Source organism: Mirounga leonina, unplaced genomic scaffold, assembly GCF_011800145.1.
Source record: "Mirounga leonina isolate KUSES-001 unplaced genomic scaffold, KU_Mleo_1.0 Mir_493, whole genome shotgun sequence".
Lineage (NCBI taxonomy): Eukaryota > Metazoa > Chordata > Mammalia > Carnivora > Phocidae > Mirounga > Mirounga leonina.
The window spans coordinates 540,991-560,702 of NW_023270780.1; the positions used below are offsets into that span (position 1 = coordinate 540,991).

General features: G+C 42.9%; 1 protein-coding gene across 1 annotated transcript in view; it reads left to right on the forward strand.

The window, feature by feature from the left end:
* BCL9 (BCL9 transcription coactivator) overlaps nucleotides 1-19,712 on the forward strand; it is an 81,930-nt gene that overhangs the window by 36,933 nt on the left and 25,285 nt on the right. The window lies entirely within an intron of this gene.

A 19,712-nucleotide genomic window follows, 5' to 3' on the forward strand; every position in this document is an offset into this window, starting at 1 on the left:
CCAAGGAGTGCACTAGCCAAGGTCATCATCAGCTTACTATAGCTTGTATTTAGAATTTATTGAGCCATACACATGCTAGGCTTTGAGGAAACCTGATGCCCTGGGAACTGATGGTCTTAGGTTATTTATCATCTCATTTTGTTTATCAGAGTCTTGCCTAGAGTCCCCGTGGCTTTTCTTTTCACCAAGGGCTCACCTTGGATGGAGATCGATTCTGACGCTTCTTTTATGGCTGTGGAAGTCTCTCTTGACTCTGAGTAAACTACGTTCTCTTCTGAAACGTGCCTTTGGCAAACAAAAGGACCAATGTGGTGGAATGTTCTGGAAGCATCATCTAGGACCACAGTAAACTTTTGTCTTTATTTTAAATATTCTTCTCCATTATGCCTATAAATGCACTTGTATTTTGTGTACCAATTTTTGGCTTAGAAAATATATCCACTAGAGCTGGAACAAAGTGGCTCTAGTTTGGGGCCTGACCTTTTTTGTGTTCCTTAGTGGAAAGGTAAGTTTTTGCTTTGTTTCTCTGGACCTTGATCTTTTCATTTGAATGAGATGTTGGACCCGTCTCTATGGCACCTTTTGTCTTTGGGATTTGACCATTATGAGCTTTGGAATAGTGCTTCCAAAGTTTTTCGTGTGTGTGTGTGTGTGTGTGTGTGTGTGTGTTTAATGTTTTCATGATATCAAGCTCTGAGTGAATCTGGCTGTAAACAATATGACAAATTAAGACATTATATCTATAAGGACAAACTCCAAATATTTTGGGGGTATGAGTTGATTGTTTCCCTCTTACCCAGCTTAAATCTAGAAAACCTTCCTCCTCTGTGACACTTCAATGCATTTTGAGTTCTCGCTCTCAAAGTGTATCCCCTCCTGGTTCCTGGCCAGTTTTTCTCTGCCTTCACAATATTTCCAGGAGTCTGCCTTTCTCCTCCTGCTGGCTGGTCACTGTGTGACTTACTTCAGTTATTCCTCTTTTGCCATTAATAAACTTCGTAGTACTGCTGCTTGCTGTGCAGGGCACGGACCACGTGATATTCATCTTATTGGGCTTCCTCCTCTCTGCCATCAAGTGCTTTGTACATATTAGGCATTCAGAAACGGTTGTGGAGGGAACTGAATTTCTGACAATTCCTACCCAGTCACATCCTTCAGAACTTCCTCCAAAGAAACCTTTCTGGACTAATTCAATTCAGACTTTGCATTCCCCTGATTTGCATGCCATAACACTTTTCTGTACATGTGGCTTGTGTCATATTAACTTGAGCGGTCATTTGTTCTAGCTCTTCCTTGTGAGCTGTAAGTGAAGTATGAGAGAAAGGTCTTGGAGTTAGAAAAGCTGGGTTCTGTCTCTGCGAATTTTCTAGTTGCCTGACCAAGGACAGTCACTCAAGCCTCCCCAGGTCTCAGTGTTGTTGTTGTTGTTGTTGTTTAATCTAAAAGAGGGAGGGTGGGAAAGGGTGAGGATGGATCGAATGATTCTCACCTTAGAATCCTGATTTTTGGCATACTGGTTCCCTAACAAGATGATAAACTTCTCGGGCTGCCTGGGTCTCAGCATCCCTGGGTGGCTCAGTTGGTTAAGCGACTACCTTTGGCTCAGGACATGGTCCTGGAGTCCCAGGATCTAGTCCCGCATCGGGCTCCCTGCTCAGCAGGAAGTCTGCTTCTCTCTCTGGCCCTCCCCCCTCTCATGCTCTCTCTCTCTCATTTTCTCTCTCAAATAAATAAAATCTTTGGGGGAAAAAAGATGATAAACTTCTCAAGGGCAAAGAATTTCCTTTTTCTACAATTTGGAACAGCTACCAGTGCTTGACATGGGTGGTACTTAGTAAATTCTTCCTTAGAAAATAACTGTTATTCTACCCCTTGGGGCAAGAAAGTTAAACCCAAGAGTGCCCCTCTCGCATCACAGCCCGTGACCTGGAGCGGCTCTTGGATCCACTCTAGGAAATGCAATTCTGGACTCGGACCTCAGCAGCTAAGACCAGCACACCGTGTTAGTCTTGAAGTTGAGGGGTATACCTAACAGCCCTGCCTTTTTCAGTAAATGTGTTTGGGCTGCTTTCCTCAGCAAGATCATTTCCTTACAAGTAATGAGAGCTGTGTGTGATATGGTTGAAATCCTGTCCCTCGGCTGAGATGGAGAACGCACGTGATGCTGAGTGGGGCCCATTATCCCAACGGCACTCACAGGAATGCTAAGTCTGGCAAATATTAACTCGGGAACCACTGCGGCAGTGAGGAGACAGCTGTCTGCCCACCTTCCTGAACCTACCACTTTGGGAGGATTTTCTGATTTTCCTTTCCTTGGCTTGAGCATTGCATTTGTTTCTCCTTTCATTCATTCTTCTTTCTCCTCTCAAAAAAAAAAAAAAAAAAAAAGCTAAACTAAAACAAGAACATCATATTTCCTTCATTTGTCTCCAACTGGAAACACTGATGTTCTCACACATTTCGGAGCAGGAAGCTTTTCCTCCTTTGCCTAAGTGATGTACAGTATACTTACTCGTCTTCTCTGCCTCCAAGCCACAAGCCTGGGCATTGGAAGATCTCTGGAGTCTTCCAAAGGTCTCGGGGAACACACTCCCATGCAGGGAGCTATAGAATGGATGGGTTGTGAGAGCAGCTCAAAACCAGTGCTGTGTGCTGGAGACACTTTCCTTGGAGGAAGAGAAGCATATAATCTTTGTCCATATGGCAGAGAAGGGAGTGACATATTAGGTGGGAGAAAGCGAACACACATCTGAATGGATGTAAAGAAACGACTTATCGCTAGAAGGGAGGAGTTGTGGTTTAGGTTAAAACCACAAAGGAAGTGAAGGACGTTACCACCTTCCTCTTTGTGGGTAGAAGATTCTCCTCTGGCTCATCTCATGGGCTCTGTGAGACTGAGTCTTCCTACAGGAATATGTTTATTGCTCCTGCTCTTCTAGAAAAGCACCATGGCCAGTGGTTTGTGGTCTTAGAGAGTTTAGATGTGATTTTTGAAGCATACACATGCCATCAAGTACCCCCATTTCCAAACCTGTTGTCCCAAACATGCTTCCCTTATCTGAAATGGAAAAGCAAAGAATTAAAGATCTCTGGGAAATGAAGGGAAGAAAAGATACATATGTAGTTGTGTTCTCTTACTAGCAACCATTTATTGAGGACTAACCATGTGTTAGGTATTTTCCTTATATTATCTCTGAACTTCCAAAAGTTCTGAGAGATACGTTTTATTATTCTCATTTTTATAGGTGAAAAAACTGAGGCCAAGAAAAAAATCAACTCATGCTATGATCTTGAACCCTGAACTCTGGTATGTTTGATGGTAACACCTGTGCTCTACCCGGCCTCTTCTTAAAATCCGGTTTTAGTATTTCAGCCACTGATACCGAAAACTTGGACATAAGATTTGAAATCTGCCTCTGCCCTTTATTACCTCGATGACCCTGGGCAAATTATTTGATCCCTCCAGGCCTTGTCTGGTATGTCTTGACTGGTATGACAATTGCTTCATGTTGGGAAAAGTCCTCCTTATTGGTTTCTTAGAATTAACTGAAGCAACCAATATAAAGGTGTAGCATAGAAACTAGCATACAGTAAACTCCGCAGAGGATAGCCATACACTAATTGTCTATGGGTCAGGTTCTAGACCAAACTGTGAAACGGTTAAAGTGTGCTTGAGGGAACCTTCCATCTCTTTAAACTGCCCTAACTCCAGTCTCTCTCTAGCAAAAAGATGCATCCAGGTGCAAATGGCTACGTAACACTTGGAAGGGAGAAGCCATACTTCTTCCACACTAAAACAAAAGGAGCAAGCCTTGGTTGTAGAATTCTCACTCTGTCCTTCTAAAGCTTGAGGCAAGAGCTGTTTTGTGGTTTATTGTTTGGGGGAAGGTGGGGGTATTGGGGGGAAGAGCAGGAAGCCATCTGTGCCCCCCCCCTCCCAGTCCCACTGCACACAAGGACTCAAGGCTGCATTTTCATCTGCTTCTTTTTCTGGATATGTTCAGTGTAGGGGCAGTCGTGGATTCCAGGTCTCAGCTGCTTTTGATCAGAACTTTTTTTCCCCCTCCTGTGGTGATTTTGCATGAATTTTAGACCCCGGCGACTTTCAGTTGCCTGGGTCTGGTTTTCATTGCAGATTTTGTCAAGATTTTACATTTAGGTTGCATTTGAAAGGCTTTCCTTTTTTTCTTCTCTCACTATTCTGTGTGAACTTAAGGTTCTGAACTTCTCCCCCAGTTTATTTTATTTTAAATATAATATTAGTGTACTTTCTTTTTCTAAAGATTTTATGTTTAAATAATCTCTATACCCAATACGGAGCTCGAACTCACAACCCTTACATCAAGAGTCGTGTGCTCCCCGGACGGAGCCAGCCAGGTGCTCCAGTGTATTTTCTTAATTACAAAAGTAATAATGATTCACTGTAGAGAATTAGAACAAAAGAATAAAGAAAAATGTAATCACCCACAAACCCAGCATCCACAACTCTATTCACATTTTAATTCATTTCCTTCATTCTTTCTTCTATGTGTATACATGTTTCTATGTAAATTGTATGACATATGTTTTGCAAAATTAGGATATATCCATTTGTATCCTGGTTTTTTTCACATAACTTTATATCGTGAGCATTTTTTTGCATGTCATACATGTTTTTTTCAAAAGATTTATGGCTGCATAATATTTCACGGTATGAAAGTACTATGATGTATTTAACCATCCCCATTCTGCTCGATGCTGACATGCTTCTTTGTCTGAATTTCTGAGTTTCCATATTTCCTTTTTCCTTATAATCTGGGAATTATTTAGGCAATCAGGGAAAAGAGTATATACTTTTGCTTTATTTTAAAAGGTATTTGTACCTGATTATTGTAATACTGACCGATCTGTGTAAGGCCTTTTCAAAACCTGTTGATATAGAGTATCAAATTGATTTCCAGAAATGTCGCTCTAGGACAGGGCAAATCCGTCCCATGACCTGTGTTTGTACAGCTCATGAGCTAACAATGATTTTTACACATTTAAGTGGCTGGGAAAAATCAAAAGAAGAACAATATTTTATGACACGTTAAAATTATATGGAATTCACATTTATGTTTGCGCAAAGAACGCATTTTGGGGACACAGTCATGTTCTTTCAGCTATACATTGTCTGTGGCTGCTTTCCCCCTACAGTTGCAGAGCTGAATAGTTGCAACAGAGATTGCATGGCTCACAAACCCCAAAATATTTACTGTCTGCCCTTTACGGAAATAATTTGCGGAAACAGTTTGCCGACCCCTGCCTTCCTATGTAATCCTACAAATTGCAGATGGGATTTTCTTACTCTTTGTTAATCTGAACAAGTCAACAAATATTTACAAAGTGTTTACCATGAGCCAGGCCATCACAGAAAATACAATTGACTTACTGTTTCTTCAACTACTAGTTAGAATGAATGTTTTCATGAATTCAAGTGACTTTTTTCCCTATTAATTTTCTGTGCGTGTGTTAAATGGTAAATTTTGAAATGTTAAAAATAGCAATGTCAAATTTCAACTCAGGTATTTTTTTCATACTGCTTTGTATGAGCTCGTTCTATACTAAAAAGATTAATTTCTTTTCAGTCATATTTGTTAAAATCCTATTTGTTGGAAATACTTTGCTTCCGTTAGGTTGCTGGCCTTCTAGTTTATGATTTTTTTTTTTTTACATACAGAACTTTACATTTTTATGTAGTCAAATCTACCAAACTATTTATTTATTTTTCCTTTGATTTTATTCTAAGAACATCTTTCCCTGTCCCCAAGGTCAGATAAATATTCATCTATATTTTCTTTTAGTTTTTTTTTAACTGATTCATTTTTATATTTATCTCCTTAATCCCTCTGGAATTTATTATGCGATGTGAGATGAGGATCTTTTTTTTTTTTAAAGATTTTATTTATTTATTTGACAGAGAGAGAGACAGCGAGAGCAAGAACACAAGCAGGGGGAGTGGGAGAGGGAGAAGCAGGCTTCCCGCTGAGCAGGGAGCCCGATGTGGGACTCGATCCCAGGACCCCGGGATCATGACCTGAGCCGAAGGCAGACGCTTAACGACTGAGCCACCCCGGCGCCCCGTGAGATGAGGATCTTAAATTTTTTCCAAACAGTAGAACAATTATGCCAACGGTATTTCTTGAGTAATCCTCCCTATCCCTACTTAACTGTGATGTCACCTTTACTAAATTCTTATGTCTCCTGGGATTTGTTCCTGGCCCACATTCCAGTTCTCCCTGTGTGTGTGTGTGTCTGTGTGTGTTTCATTGATTTCTCATGGATGTCCACTTTGTTGTTCCTAATTAGGTCTGTACAGTACACAGATCCTAGTTGGATTTTGGCATTACATTTTCTTCTTCCTCCGGTGTATTACTCCTCTACGATGGTAAATTTCAGTAGCATCACCCCTTCTCATGGTCAATTTGTCAGGAACGCAGCATAAGCTTATCTCCTAAAAGTACACAAATGGTAAGGAACCTTGCTACCAAACAAGAGGTAAAGGCCAGAGCCAGCCCTCACACATATGTGACCCGTGAACCATAGCATTCAGTCATAACCACTTCAGGTGACAAAGGCTTTAGCTTTTATAACCTAGGAGGTTGGAGGTTTTCTGGCTGAATAGTATCAACTGGCATAAAAGGAGCAAATCTCTGGAAGGGGTTCCCAGAAGAGCTGTTACATGATGCACAGCCCCTAACCTTCTGTTAACGGCTCACCCCAACCCGACCTTGGTTCACAGTGGAGTTATTTCATTTACCAGGTGTGAAAATTGGATTTTACCACAGAGGAGGGGAGTTATTACCTATCGGGTCTGCTCTTTAGGGGAGCAGAGATTGGTGTGGGATTTATTAAGAGATGTGCTATGCATGGAACATACCATTAGAGAGGTGTTCCTTTAAAATGGATTTGCAATCTTTGTCATTTTAGGAGTGCTATTTTTTTTTCTCTTACTTTTTCTGTCTGACAGCCTTCTTCCCCTTGTAGATTGCACACATCCTACCTAGGATCTGAATATTTTATATGGCACCATTCTGCCAAGAGAGGGACCTCAGGGGTGTGACAAAGAGTGCAGCTTAGGGGGATGGTGGGGACTGCCTGCAGTTTGGATGCTGATATTAGTCCCACATTGATACTTAGAATGGGAGGTGGGATGATAAAATAATTTTCGTGTTGATTAACCGCAGTCTGGCCCAGGCCCTCCGTTTGATGGAGGTATTAGGGTCGCTCAGACTCTCTAATGAGGGAATTCTTGCAAATCAAGAGTTCAGATCTAATTACCTCTTGTTCGAAGCTATAGACAGCCTCAAAGTTAGTATCTGGTTAGCCACATCTGTTTCCTAAAAAAAGACACCGTGTTTACTATCACGGCGGAGGAGGTGGCTGAATTTATTATTGTTTATCGTTTCTAGCACACTTTGTTCTTGCTGAGTGCCTTAAACTTCTTTATGTATGTATATTGGTTGCTCTCCAGCACTCCCATGAGATGAGTGGGTGATAAGTTTTGTTATCACCTGCTTTTCCAAACAGGAAACGGGAGCTCCTGAGAAGAGAAGGGACTGGCCTAGGTTTACAGCTCAGGGCTCCTGTCACACCCTGTTAGGGGGCCCTCAACAAAACGGTGATAAAGGCGGGCCCTGCAGCCTTCCTCGGCCCTCTCCCAGTCCCGGTTAGGCCACCTGTGTCTCCTCCTGTATCCCACTAACCACAGTGTGCCCTCCCTCAAAATAAATATCAACCGTATTCTCAGCCTCTGTGCCGGCGCTTTACGTCTACACACACAGCCTTCCTCACAAAGGCGCCTCCCTCCCTCCCCTGCTTTTCTTGTGAAGGGCCTGCTGGTTTCCTCCTTGCCCAGCGCCAATCCCTGGAGTCATGTGTGACTCAGCCCCTCCGCCCACTTCAGTTGCCCAGTGAGCCAAGTAGATTCTGTCACCAAACGTCTTTGCGTTTGTCCCTCTCCTCCTCTCCCCTCTGCCACTGTGATGATTCAGGCCCTCATGACTCCCTACCTGGACCCCTGTAATAGCCCCTTCCTGGGTCCCCACACTTTCCACCCTAAGCTCTTCTGTCCCCTAAATCTTCCTTGAGCACCCAGGGCTCGACAAATACCATTCTCCCTCCGGGTCCATTCTCAGCAACTCCCCGTGGCCTTCCAATTGAAGGGCAGTTTCTTAGCCCGCACTCAAAGCCCACTTTCCTTTTTGGTCTTTCCTCCTACTCAGCCCCTAAACGATTTTCTGGAGCCTCAAGATCACTTGGGGCCTTTGGTAAACAGGCTCCAGTCCCAGAGGTTCTGACCTGGAGGGTCGGCTCGGGGCGACGAACCTGCGCGGTAACCACGCCGCCCTGCTTTCCGCCCCCCCCCCCCCGCCACCACCACCACGCCACCCCCCTGCAGCCAGGTGTGCGCCGGTCCGGCCCCCGCCCCCAGGTGCGCGGCTCACCCTCTCCCCGGTCCCGGTACCGACGCCCCGCGGTGCTCACCAAGCCACGCGCTTTCAGCCCCTGCTGGCCCTGCTCTTCCTGCAGCCTGAAACACTTCCCGCCCGCCCCATCTCCACCTGTTGAAATTTTTCTAATGCTTTAATGGCCCAGCTCAAATAGGAAGGCCTTCCTTCATGAAGACTTTCCTGATTGTTCCAAAGGGATGGGGTACAAATTCCTCCGCATTAAATGTAAGATCCTTTCTCAGTACAACTCAGTTTTACAATTCCAGTCCCATCTACTGCTTGGCTCCTCCACTATCCCTAAACTCTCACTTTAAATGCATCCTCAGAACAGGACCTTTAGGCGTACCTCTGCCAGGAATGCGGTGCCCCTCCCCCCTCCCTTCCCCCATCCTCTCTCTTTTTAAAAAACTTATCCTCCTAGACTCAGCTCATGTGTCACTTCCTCTGTGCCACATTCATCACGACCAACAGTCTTTCTAGACTCTCCCCTGCCCCCACCCCCACCAAGTCACTCCCTCCCCTGTGCTTCGCAGGCCCTTTATACCGAACAGAGCACTCAGCGCCCGTAGCTGACTTCGTGCTCTACCTATTTAACGCAATCCTGGGCAGTGAACTTGGCCAACGTTGTATTCCGAGGTGCATACTCAGTCAATCCGGAATGCGGGCTTGAAGGAGTCTCTTTCCTCGGAGCGGGCCCTTCCCCAGGACGCGCTTTGCTCCTTGCATTTCTCCCTGCCATTTCTCTTCTGTCTTTTCTGCACTTGTTTTATTCCTTCTACTAGATCGCAGGCACCCTTGAGAGGAGAAACCTTGGAGGATTTCGCTCTCTATCCCCAAGCCTGGTTCCTTACCCGTGGCAGGAGCTCAATAAATGTTTGTTTAATTGAATTGTAGGGTGTTGTGCTCAGCTAGCTGCTAAACAACCCCATTTAAGGGGTTAACAAATAACACTCGGAGAAGTTCTTCTCCTTTGGGGGCATTTGCATTTTAATGGGAATCTTAAAAACCCGAAGGAAATGTTCTCTAATGGTGGGTTTGCCTGCTTTGTAGGGAGGCTCTTTTTGGTGGTGCTGGATAGGGACTGGGATAAGTTTTTCCAGTCCTGGAATTCTTCAACTTTTTTGTGACATGGACCCGCCTTGGGCCGCCTGGTGAAACCCATGGATGGAATTATGACTTTAAACACATAGAATAAAATACATAGCGTTACAAAAAGAGTTATAATGAAATACGATCAAAATATCGAAAGCCTCAAATCTGTGGTATACTAATATACGTGCTTGTTTATTAGAACATTAATAAAAAGGTCTAGTGGCAGATTTAATAACTACCATAATTGCATCATCGGTGATGAATATAAGCGATATTTGGGATATCTGCCACAACCGTAAGGTGATATAAAAATATCTGTGATTCTGTCAGTGAAAAAGTCATGGATGGCTCATACCGCCCATGTTTGTATTTGAAGGCAATGATAAATCTGAGTTAGAAGTTAGTGAAAGTAAATGTATATTTTTTCCTCCATCCAAAATCCAGCCTTAGTCTCCAGATGAACCTGGGATTAAGAGACCCTGCTCAGCTGTCCCTCACCATATGGTGTGGGTGGTGGGTGGTCCTGAAGCCAGGATCAGGGTTTCCCACCCTGGGCTGCTTCTTCCATACGCTGCTGCCCCTATCCTGAGCTCCCAGATTCTTCCCCACCGCCACCACCTTTATTTCACAACCAAGGACAGTAGTCTAAATCTGTTTCATTTTCACTGGAGATGTGAAAGAAGAAACAAAAAAGGTTGTCAGGCCTTGGGGGAAGGAAGGGATCTTTAGTCCCTAGCCTGGGAGGATGCGCTCCCCAGAGTTCTAAGCCTGGGGTGGGGGCTGGAACAAGAGGGGTCGTTGCCTTCTGAGGTGGGAAAGCAGTTGCGGAGTGTATGGGAGAATCTCTGCTGGCTCCTTCTAAATTCAGAAGTCTATGTGGAGGCCAAAGAGCCTGATTCCAGGGGTGGCCCAGCCTAACATCCACCCTCCTTGGTTGTCAGTGACTAAGTGAAATATCATTGTTCTTGAAACACCGCACTCCCTAATGCTGATGTTATTTCTAATTTGGGTGAACGTGTTTATGCAGTTCTTTTTTTAGCATCAAAATACAGGGAATACATTCAGTCCATTCCCACTTATCCTTGCGTATTTTAGTCACTTAGAGGCAATTTTCCCCCACGTAGACTGACTCTGCTGGTTGCCGAGCCATGGGGCACATACTTCTGCGCTCAGTGGGTGCGAGCTTAGAGAATATAAGCACATTTTAATATTAGTGGGACTTGTTGCTACCAGGGCGAACACCATGTTAGCCAAGGCAGACCGCTGTCCCTACCCCTTGATGGTGGTGACACCAAAGATTTTGTCCTTGACATCGTCCTCTTCTCGTGTGCCTTTTTATTGGGTGAACCCATTCGTTTGTATTGCCCTCTCCCCTGGCAGGACATCTCCAGTGGTCACCTATGATCCTAAAACCATTCCTTGTTCCTTCACAAGCCAGCTTTACTTATCTTTAAAAAAAAAAAAAGCTTTATTGAGATATAACTTACATACTATAAGCTCACCTGTTTTAAGTGCAAGATTCAATGATTTTTTTGCAAATTTAGTGTTGTACAACCACCACCAAAATCCAGTTTTCAAACATTTGCTTTACTCCAAAAAGATACCCATTTGCTGTTTCTCCCCATTCCCGACCCCACTAATCTTTCTGTCTCTGTGGATTTATCTCTTCTGGACATTGCGTGTACATGAAATGATGCACTATGCAGCCTTGTGCATCTGGCCTCTTTCACTTCGCATAGTGATTTTGAGGTGCATCCATGTTACAGCGTGTATCAGTCCTTCATTCCTATTGCTCAGGAACACACCACATTTCATCTGTCCATTCATCGGTTTGATAGACATTTGGCTTATTTTCACTTGTTGGCCTTTAGGAATAACGCTGCGATGGAACGTTCACATACAAGTCTGGGTGGGCCTGTTTTTATTTCTCTTAGGTAGACACCCAGGAGTGGAATTGCTGGGTCACATGGCAAACTTATGCTTAACTTTTTAGGAAACTACTAAACTCTTCTCGAAGGTGGCTGTACCATTTTACGTTTCCACCAGCGACACTCGATGTCATCTGTCTTCTCTATCCCAGCCGTCCCTAGACGGCATGTGGTATGACTCCCTGGGGACCAGTGTCGTTTTTGAACCACTCTTGGTTCTGACCACAATGCCCCACCACTACTTCCACCCATTTTAGGCTAGAAACCAAACTGGAGCTTTTCTTCCTTCCTCTTATGTTCACATGCTTCAGACGTGAGCTACTATAGCTTTCCTCAAATGGCGCCTAGATGCGCCACCCCTTCAGTCTCCCTCATGTTACTCCGTCCAGGGCTGCCTCACCTCACCCCTGAATTTCTGCAGCCTTCCAGCTTCTCTCCTTGCCTGCTGTAGTTCTTTCTTCAAATCTTCCTTCCTGGAGCTGCAGATCGATTGTTCAAAGAGTCACATAAAAAGGGCATGCATGAATGTGGAACCAGGGGAGCTGTGCTCTCGTCCAGGGATCGCACTCACTGTCACATGACCTTGAATGACTTCTTGCAACTTATTTGAGTCCAGCCTCCTTCATTAAGTTATTTTACCTCTGTGAGCCACAGTGTCTTCATGTGCAAGGTAAGAATGATAACAGAACCTATCTCATAGGGTTGCTGTAAGTCAACCATACAATCCGTGTAAAGCCCGCAGCACAGAGCCAGGTGTATGGGGAACACTCGGGGCTGCCTAATATTATTATTTTAATGATTATTACGACCATTATTATTATTCATCATGATGGATGAGGGAGGTTATCTTCAAACCTATCACATGGTTATCATAAGGATCAGATGCGGCTGTGAATCTGAAAACGCCTTGAAGAATGCCGCAAATTGCCACAGCATTATTTTTACCCAGTTTTTCCCTTGCTCAAGGGGAGAGGCAGTGCTGAATAGCAGCAAGAGCACAGGCTTTGCTCTTTGGTTTTGTTTTTTTTAACCTCACAGTATATCATTCTTGCATGCTTTCTTTAAATTATATTCTGTGTAATGAATTCCTACCCTATTTATTCAATTGTATTTGCCACTGCATCCCAACACCTGCACTAAGAGAGGCTGTACTACGGAGGGCTAAGAGCTTTCACCTCAGAATGAGTTGGACTTTAATCTTAGCTCCCACTTAGCTACATGATTTTAGGACAGTGACTTATCTCTCAAAGTATCTAGCCCCTCAACTGTAAAATGGAAACCATAGTTCATACTTTGTGGGGTCATTGTGTGTACTAAATGAGATGATATGAATATAGTCCTTAGAATATTGCTTGGCACATGAATATACCAAATACTCAGTAAAGGGCAGTTGTCTTTGATGGCTTGTTTTCATCATTACTGTTATCATTTTCTGTCGACACATGCCGTTCTCCTTTCAGTCTCTTGCTTGGCTTCTTGCCTTTCCCTCCTGGGTCACTGTCCCCTCCTGGAACTGCTCAAATCCTATCCTTCAAGACCCAGTTCAACTTCGGATGCTGCAAATGATCACTCCGGACTCTACTCATTGCTTTTTTTTTTTCCTGGAAGTCCAGGGTTTGTTTCATGTCTGTCATACCTGTAATACAAGTTAGGAATTAATTGTTATTATATTTTTGTGTTTTCTCAATTGGACTGTAAGACTCGTGACAAGGACTATTTTTTTCACCTTTTTTTTTAAGAGTTATTTGTTTTAGGGGTGCCTGGGTGGCTCAGTCGTTAAGCATCTCCCTTCGGCTCAGGTCGTGATCCCAGGGTCCTGGGTTCGAGCCCCACATCAGGCTCCCTGCTCAGCGGGAAGTCTGCTTCTCCCTCTCCCATTCCCCCTGCTTCTGTTCCCTCTCTCACTATGTCTCTCTCTGTGAAATAAATAAATAAAATCTTTTTTAAAAATGCTTTAAAAAAAGAGTTATTTGTTTTAGAGAGAGGGGGAGAGAGCACGCGCGCATGTGCACACAAGTTGGGGGAGAGGCAGAGGGAAAGAAAGAGAGGGAGAGAGTCTCAAGCAGACTCCCCGCTGTACATGGAGCCTGGAGCCCCAGACATGGCGCTTATCTTAGGACCCTGAGATCATGACTTGAGCCTAAATCAAGAGTTGGATGCTTAACTGACTGAGCCACTCAGGCACCCCTATCTCTTCACCTTCAAATGAAATTCTCACTTTACTTAATTTGGCACTAAGACACATATTAAGTGCTTATTAATTTTTGATTGATAAACAATAACTAAGAAAGTAAACATGTAAAAGTCATTATGAAATCTTAAAACCAGGGGTTTCTTGATCACCTGCATAGTCTCCTTCATTGATATGATTCAACATTTATCCTGAGTGCAATTATTTATTCTGAAACACAGCACGGAGTAGAGAAAGGGGCAGTGGATGGAGAGTCCCCAAATCAAGATCAGCAGTGTTTGTTAAGTTAGTAAAACTTGTCTTTACTGACACAAATGACCTTGTTTTTGTATTTCTCATTACTTCTTGGCATCTCTCTCCAATCCAACCCTTCTTCCAATCCCAGAGGACCTACTGCCTTCAGAAAACCCTCTGAGCATCTCCTGGCTTCAGTTTCTGGGGAAGGATCTATGCTTCAGAATTAGCCTTTTCTTTTTTTCCCCCACAACATTCCCTCAGTACAGTTAACAGTTAAGGAGGATAGAGGTCTGGCCAGATAAATTATTAAAATAAAACAGGGCTGACTCTTTGTTGTGTTACCCTTCCCAAAGTCTTTTGGGGAAATGACATCTTAAATCCAAAGGTATGAATTTCTAATGGCAGGAATGTGTTAGGAGAGTGGAAGAGATACCAGTGAGTGAGATTTAAGTGTGGGAGTAAGTGAAGTATTGAGGAGGTAACCTTCTCCGTGCTCCTAAAATCTCCCCCTAAGGCCAATCCCATTGTGCATAATCCAGAGATGGGGAAATATATTAATAACGAACATTTATTGGGCACTTCCTATGTGCCAGGCACTATTCCTACATGTCTGCATGCAGTCACTCATTTATTCCTCACACTACCCTGTGAAGAGAATATTATCATTGCTCCATTTTAATGAAAGAAAAGACTAAACTCCAGAGAGGTTAAGTAATTTTCCTAAGATCACATAGCCATCTGATGGCAGAGCTGGGATTCAAAGCCAGACGACCTTATTGAGGGCCCCTCCACCGAGAAATGGCTCTGTTGAATCTTGAGTCTCCTCTTACAAGCATTCTAGGAAATTAGAAGAGCCAACTTCATGAGAAGAGCCTAGATGTCATCATCATCATGGTGGCAGGCAAGGTGTTGTGCCATTGTGTGCAGAACGTTGGGAAGACAAAGAGGCATCTGACCCCACTGCGGGTCTGAATCATCCTGACCCCTGTGATGCCTTCACGGGGCCTCAACTGCCTCTACTTTCATGAAGCAGTTTCTGCTCATCTCACCCACCCCCCCTGTATAATGTGTCTCCTCTGATTGCCATTTTACTTTTTGCCTCTGCTCTGCCACTTATTTATTACCTTCTATCTTGCGTGGTGGTTATTTATATACATTGTCACACTGCTGAGCCTTTGCACATTGCTGAGTCCTTTGCTGACTGACTCCTACGCATCTTTTGAGATTCGGCTCAGGTCTTGTTGCATTCCCTGACTCTCCTGTCTGGATTAGATGCCTCTCTTCTGTGTGCCCCAAATACCTGGTATTTATCCATTTCATGGCATTTATTATAATTGATTATAAGTGTTCACTTGTCAGTATTCTTAACTAGATTGATCCCAGGTCCCAGCACGAGGGGACTTGTCTTACACTTACTTGAAACTTTGGTACCTTGCATGATGCCTGACACTTATTGAACTCCCTCCCCCACCAATGCTTTTTTTTTTTTTTTTTAATGAATGAATCCTCCCTATAAGTCTGATTAGACTTTGAGGACAAAATTAAACACATTGGATACCTGATTCATTTTTTGTACCTCCCCCAAGATGCCTTGCACTTAGTAGATGCTCAATAAATATAGCAATTACTGAATGACTGCAAAACACAGAGAAGTGTACGATTTTGTTCTCAAGATATAGGGCAAGACTAGGAACTACCTTAGCAGGTAGAAGATATTAAATGTTTGCGTATCCAGGCTGTGTTCTAAAATGGGTGATCTAAACACCTTCTGTAATGAATGTGAAAGAAAAGAACATTTTTTTTTTCTTCTTTTTGAAGTTACTTGGCTAGTAAATTCAATCAAACCCAGGTCCAGGGTATTCTAAAGCTGATATTGTTCCTGTTAAACCACACTGTTGATCTTAAGGTCGAGGGGCCCTATAATATATTATAAACAGGTCTTTTAGGAAGATCTATCTGGAAGGAGCATGGAGAATTGGCTGACAAGGGGAGAGGCTGGAGGCAGGAAATGACTACTTGGAGGCTTTTACAACAGTCCCAGGTTGGGACTAGAAAGCAAGAAATTGATTTAAGGGGAAATTTGCGGACACTGGTGACTAAGAAGAGATAGACAGATGGAGATTTTGAGTCAGGATTATGCCAAAGTTTTTGAACCTAAGTTAAAGACAATGAATTCAGAGGTGAGACTTAATTTTGAAAGATGGTGAGTTTGTTGTGAAGTTTATTCTAGATGAGCAAGCTGAGTAGATAGAAATGCAGGATTTAAGTTCAAGAGACCTAGGATGTGTTGGTCATCTGCAAAGGGGCAATGGCTGAAGTTAGAAGAGTGAGAGAGACGTTGTAGGGAGACTTGAAGAGAGGAAAGATGAAGGAAATGAAGGCTTTAAGGAATATTCACAATTAGAAAACAAAAAGGAATTTAAATCAATGAAGAGGACAGACCTCTAGGTATCTATCTGAAGGAAATGAAATCACTATCTCAAGAGACACCTGCACCCCCTTGTTCATTGCAGCATTATTTACAGTAGCCAAGACATGGAAACAATCTAAGTGTCTGTCCATCACAGATGAATGGATTGAAAAAAATGTGGTATATATGTACAGAGGCATATTATTCGGCTGTAAAAGAGAAGGAAATCCCGCCATTTGCAATAACAGCACCCCAGTTGTTTCTGGTTCAGCCATAATGGGCTGTGGTGAAAATGGAAACCCAGGGAAGAGGATCAGCACTGATGTATCGATCATTTAGGGCTCAGGAAAAAGCAGGCTGAAAGTCACAAAGCTTGACTTTGAGAAGGCAACAATGAGGGCAGGAGACACAACCATACAGGTTTGAGTGTGAAAATAAAAGGGAAACACTGATGGTACCTTTTTAAGGAATCTGAGTGTCACATCACAGATCTGTCCAAGTGTTCACAGAGAGGGTGCCTCTAATTCCCAGACTGTGGACAGCAGATTTGTGGTGACACAGAACAAGACCCACACTCACATCAAAGTGCCAATGGCCCCAGGAGGAGCTGCTGTGAAGGAAGAAGGTGGGAATATTGATTTCTTCCTCACAAAAGAGACACTTAGCCCTAAATTTTCCCAGTAGGGATGAAGTTCTAAGACTCCTCATTGACTTAAATGGACTGGTGAAAGCTGGGATAGGGAGATTTGTTTCTTCTTCATGGGCAACCTAACGAAGACATTGTTTCCTGGCTATTTTCTCACAACATTGGGCAGGAGCACTGTGAAGGTCAAGACACCATTCCATCCTAACCCTTCATTTTCAGTCACGAATGACTCTCTTCGTGGTATTCCTTTGGGGTTGAAACTTGCCTGTTTTAGTTTGGACAATGAGGTAGATGAATTGGTAAGAAACAGTATAAACAGCAGGAAATTGTGGACACACCGAGGGCTTTGACCAAGGCAAGAACTCCATAGGGCCTCTTCCAGCCCTAGCACCAGCTGGCTGAGTGGGTTTAACCTTTCTGAGTCTTACTTTCATCATCCCGAGGGTAGAACTTCATGTTCTCTTCTACAATGATAAATAATAGTGGGAATGAACAACCTGCAGGAGTTAGAACAGTGCTGAAGAGTGTTGGACTTAAATTCTACTCCCTTAAAAATGGGCATAATCTCAGCAAGTCATTAAACTTCTGTGTCTTAGAATTCTCCTCCGTAAAATAGGAGGGGGTTCCTTCTAACCCTAAAATTCCGGGATAAGTTTATCAAGAGCTGAGGGAACAGAAATATTTTGAAAGCAGAATTTACAGGTAAAGAAGATTGGAGGCAAACTTAAATAAAAGATACTGTGATTAGTTGAAGAACTAAGAAGCCAAATTTGTGCCATCCATGTTTGCATCACAGTGAGTGCTTCTTATCAGTATGAGAAGCAAATTTCAAAAAGGAAAAAAATCAAACCCAAGTCTCTTTAGCGTCAAAACCCTTTATTTTTAACAATGTTACCATTTGGATTAAAAATGATTTCTCTTAGAACTTCTAGAGTAGCAGAAACAGTTTGAAGCATTTATTTATAGGTTGCTTTTAAAAATGATTTCATCATTATCCATTAGTATTTATGTATAGACAGCATGCTAGATCTCTATACAGCAAAATAGAATTCTTTCTCGAGTGAGATGGAAATGAATGGAAGTTAGAAAATTCAGAAGACAAAAATTGTAGCAAAATAAACTGTTTGATAGAATAAATATTTTAAAATGCAGCTCTATCCCATGTGCAAATGTAGCTAAATTAACATTACTATGGAGACTCTAACCTTTAGATTTCTTGACTTCTAGCACACGTTATTCTTAATATTATTGCTCCTTTACCCCAGTGTTGCACGTTTAGTATTCATTTACATTTTTCTTCTGGTTCAGTAAATAATTTTGAATTTTGACACATATAGTGGAGGGTGTAATGGCTAGTAAAATGGTTAAGACTTTTTTGTATGTGTATTGTTATAGAGAGCTTGTCTTTGAGCTTTGTAAGTAGAAGTGATCTGGTCTGGAACACTCCACTCAGGAGCTTATTTTACTAGTGGTTTTCTCTTATAGGTACACTCTGTAAATCCCTTCTTTCCACCTACATCTGCAATCCCAAATGTTTCTTGCATATTCCTGGGTTTAGCTGTCTTTCCCTACGTGCATACCTTACTTTTTCCTCCTACTTTCTTTTACAGAGTTCTCACCTATTGCCAAAACTTGACAAAAAAGCATTTTTTAAAATTTTTTAAATCTTTTTTTTTAAAGATTTTATTTATTTATTTGACAGAGAGAGAGAGCACAAGCAGGGGGAGTGGTGGACAGAGGAAGAGAGAGAAACAGACCAGTGACTGAGCAGGGATCCCTCCTGCCGGTGGGGGCTCCATCCCAGGACCCCGGGATCATGACCTGAGGCGAATGCAGATGCTTAACCGACTAAGTCACCCAGGCATCCCCAACAGAAAAGCATTTTAATTATTTCCCATTTGGAATCCTTCAATCGATCTTAGATTTATATTGTTTATATGTACTATCATGTTTTTTCTTTATTTATATCCTCAGTCATAATAGGAGACAAAGAGAAAACATCTTGCTATGAAAAAACAGCTTTTCATAGGATCCAGGCTGGGAAGACATGGTATAGAAACTTACATGGTCACTCAAGAATTTTAAATGGTTTGGGAAGCTTTATCATTCAGGGTTCTCCTGCACCATCCTTTACAACCAGCACCATTAGTTAAAAGATTGCCCCAAGGAAGGTTTCCTATTTTATAGACAGGGAAACTGACACAGAATTAAGTATCCTGGTTAAAGCTATGGGTGGTAGAAGCAAAAGCAGAAGAAAATTTATCTACTTCTCTTGGCCATGTTGCTTCTATCTTCAGGGAGAATACGCAGTCCATTATAACATAGGCAGTCTTCACTTAACTGATTCAGAAAGGCTGTGGGGCCAGGGCTAGTTGCAGAAACATCTAAGATCAAGACTCTACAAAGCAGAAATACAGAGATGTAACGACAGTGTGTTCTGGGGAGGACTGTGAGTAGACAGGTCTGTAATAACAGTTGGTCACGGCAGCAACAAGGGCCACAAAGATAAAACAGGAGTAGCCGGAACCTGAGCTTTATTCAGCAATGTGCGCTCACCAGGATGCCGTCATTTTCCCTTCTGAGAAAAAGTACAGTCTAATGGGTTACCTTCTCACTTCACTGGGGACGGTGCCGGGATGCCTGGGCTTCGAGCTATCCAAAGCACGGGCCTCCCGAAAAATCAGGGGAGCGATACTTAGATTAAAAAGCGGTCGTGAAGCCATTCGAGGATCTGGGC